Below are 3,409 nucleotides of genomic sequence, written 5' to 3' on the forward strand. Positions count from 1 at the left end.
TTCACACGGAGACAGAGAGAGGGAATGTGGGAGAGGAGAGAGAGAGCGCTACAGGGAGAATGTGTCTGCAAGAGACAGAGAGAATGTGGGAGAGGGAAAGAGAGAGAGAGCGCGCGCGCGCTAGGGGGAGAGAGAATGTGTGCGTGTGAGAGAGAGGGAATGTGGGAGGGAAGGTGGAAGAAGGAGAAGGCTAGGGAGAGAGGGAGAGCAGAGAGGGGGAGTGAGAGAAGAGAGAGAACGCGCTAGGGAGACAATGTGGGAGAGGGAGGGACGGAGAGAAAGGGGGAATGTGGGAGAGACGGAGGGGGGAGGGATGTAGGAGAGAGAAAGGGAGAGAGGAGGGAATGTAGGAGAGAGACAGAGAGGGTGGAATGTGGGAGGGAGAGAGAGAGGGAGGGAAGGAGAGGTAAGAATAGCAGAGAGTGAGAACACGCTTGGGAGAGAGAGAGAGGGAGAAGAGAGAGAGACAGAGAGAGAGAATTTGGGAGAGGAAGTGAGGAAGGAGGAGGGGCGAAATGAGGGAGAAAGGGGGAAATGTGGGAGAGACCGAGAAAGGAGGGAATGTGGGAGAGAGGGGTGAAAGTGGGAGTGGGGGAAAGAGGGAATGTGGGAGGGAGGATGGGGGAGAGGGAGAGGAGAGGGAGAGAATGTGGGAGAGAGGGAGGAGGCAGAGTGGGAAAGAGGGTAGGAGGGAGAGGGGAAGGTGAGAGATGGAGGGGGAGAGTGGGAAAGAGGAAGGGTGGTGGGGGGAGAGATGAGGGATGTGAGAGAAGGAGAGTGAGAGGGGAATGTGGGAGAGAGGGAGAGTGAGAGGGGAATGTGGGAGAGAGGGGGGAATGTGGGAGAGACGGGGGTGATGTAGGAGAGAGAGAGGGGAATGTAGGAGAGAGACAGAGAGGGTGGAATGTGGGACGGAGAGAGAGGGAGGGAGGGAGGAGGTAAAAATAGAAGAGAGTGAGAACACGCTTGGGAGAGAGAGGGAGGGAGAAGAGAAAGAGAGACAGAGAGAGAGAATTTGGGAGAAGAAGTGAGGAAGGGGGACAGAGGGAGGGGGAAATGTGGGAGAGAAGGAGAAAGGAGGGAATGTGGGAGAGAGGGGTGGGAATGTGGGAGAGGAGAGAGGGATGAAAGTGGGAGTGGGGGAAGTGGGAGAGAGAGGGAATGTGGGAGGGAGGATGGGGGAGAAGGTTAGTGGAGAGGGAGGGAGAGGAGAGGGGGTAATGTAGGAGAGAGGGAGGAGGGAGAGTGGGAAAGAGGGTGGGAGGGAGAAGGAAAGGTGAGAGAGGGAGGGGGAATGTGGGAGGGAGGGAGAGAGAAGTGAGGGTGAGGGGGGGGGGAGAGTGGGAAAGAGGAAGGGTAGGGGGGGGAGAGATGAGGGATGAGAGGGAGAGTGAGAGGGGAATGTGGGAGAGAGGGAGAGTGACAGGAGGGATGTGGGAGAGAGGGGGATTGTGGAGAGAGGGGGAATGTGGGAGACTGGGGGGAATGTGGGAGGGAGGGAGAGGGAGATGAAGCGTGGGGGAGAAGGAGAGGGAGGGTGGGGGAGAGAGAGAGGGGGAACCTGGGAGGGAGGGAGAGAAGAGATAGATGAGAGAGAAATGTGGGAGAGAGGGGGGAAAGTGGGAGAGAGGGAGAGATAGAGGTCACAGTGGGAGGGAGGTTAGGACAGGGAGAGGGAAGGTGGGCGAGAGGGAGAGTAGGGGAGAGACAGAGGGGGGAATGTGTAGGAGAGAGAAGGAGATAGGGAGGGGGAGAGGGGAGAAGGGGTGAGTGGGAGAGAGGGAGGGTAGGAGAGGAGAGGACGAGAGGCGGAGGTGGGAGAAGGAGTGAGGAACTGGGAGAAAGGGAGGAAATGTGGGTGAGGGGAGGAGGGAATGTGGGAGAGAGGGAGGGAGTGGAAGTGGGAGGGAGAGAGAGAGAGAAAGAGAGGGGGGGATTGTGGGAGAGAGGAGGAATATGGGAGAGAGCTAGGGAGAGAGGTAATGTGGGAAAGAGGGAATGTGGGAGAGAGGGGGGAATGTGGGGGCGGCAATGTGGGAGAGAGGGAGGGGGAAATGAGGGAGAGGGAACAGTGGGAGAGAGGGGGAGAGAGAGAGACAGAAATGTGGAAGAATGGGAGGGAGAGTGAAAGGGGGAAAGTGGTAGAGAGGTTGAGAGAGGGACAGTGGAGGAGAGGCAGAGGGGGGAATGTGAGGGAGGGAGGGTGGGGGGAGAGTGGGAGAGAGGGAGGGTGGGAGAGAGACAGAGAGAGAGAATTTGGGAGAGGATGTGAAGAAGGGGGAGAGGGAGCAGGGAAATGTGGGAGAGAAGGAGAGGGGTGAATGTGGGAGAGATGGAGAGGGGAGAAGGGGAAGAGATGGACAGAGAGGAGGAGAATGTGGGAGGGAGGGAATGTGGGAATGAGGGAATATGGGAGAAAGAGAGGGGTGTATGTGGGGGTGGCAATGTGAGGGGGGAATTAGGGAGGGAGAGAGAAATGTGGGTGAGAGGGAGAGAGAGGGGCTAAGAGAGAGAGGGTAAAGTGGGAGGGAGGTTGGGAGGGTGTGGGAGAGGGAGAGTGGGGGAAACAGAGGGACGGAGAGGGAGAGAGAGAGGGAGGGTATGGGAAGGAGAGAGAGGGAGGGAGGGTGATAGACTGGGAGAGAGGGTGGGAGAGGGGGAAAGAGGGACAGAGAGAGGGGGGATGTGGGAAAGGAGAGTGAGGGATGTGGGGGAGAGGGAGAGTGAGGGATGTGGGAGACAGAGTGAGGCATGTGTGAGAGAGAGTGGGAATGTCAGATGAAGAGAGAGGGGGAAATGTGGGGGAGAGAGAGGGAGGGAAGGGGAGAGGGAAAGTGGGGGAGAGTGTGGAGGAATGTAGGAGAGAGCTAGGGAGAGAGGTAATGGGAGAGAGAGAGAAGGAGGGAGTGGGGAGCAGGGAGCAGGAGAAGGGAGAGGAGAGAGAGGAGGGGAATAGGGAAAGGACAGAGAGAGAGAGAACATGCTAGGGAGAGGGAGAGAATGTGGAAGAGACAGGGATGAAGAGGAGAGAGAGAGGGGGAGAAGAGAGACGGGGGGGGGAGACAGAGAGAGAATATGGGTGACAGAGGAAGAGGGGAATGTGAGAGAGAGGGAGGAAGAGAGGTAATGTGGGAGAGAGGGAGGGAGGGAGGGAGAGGGGTGCGGGGAAGGGACAGGAGAGAGAGGGAGAGAGAGAATATGGGTGACAGAGGGACAGGGGCAATGTGGGAAAGAGGGAGGAAGAGGAGAAAGAGAATGTGGGAGAGAGAGGGAGGGAGAGAAAGAAGGGGAATGTGGGAGAGAGGGAGAGGGAATGTGGAAGAGGAAAGAATGGGGGAAGAGGGAATGTGGAGAGAGAGGGATGGGGGAGAGAGAGGGAATGTGGAAGAGAGGGAATGTAGGAAAGAAC

Source organism: Rhincodon typus, chromosome 17 (genome assembly GCF_021869965.1).
Source record: "Rhincodon typus isolate 14 chromosome 17, sRhiTyp1.1, whole genome shotgun sequence".
Classification (NCBI taxonomy): domain Eukaryota; kingdom Metazoa; phylum Chordata; class Chondrichthyes; order Orectolobiformes; family Rhincodontidae; genus Rhincodon; species Rhincodon typus.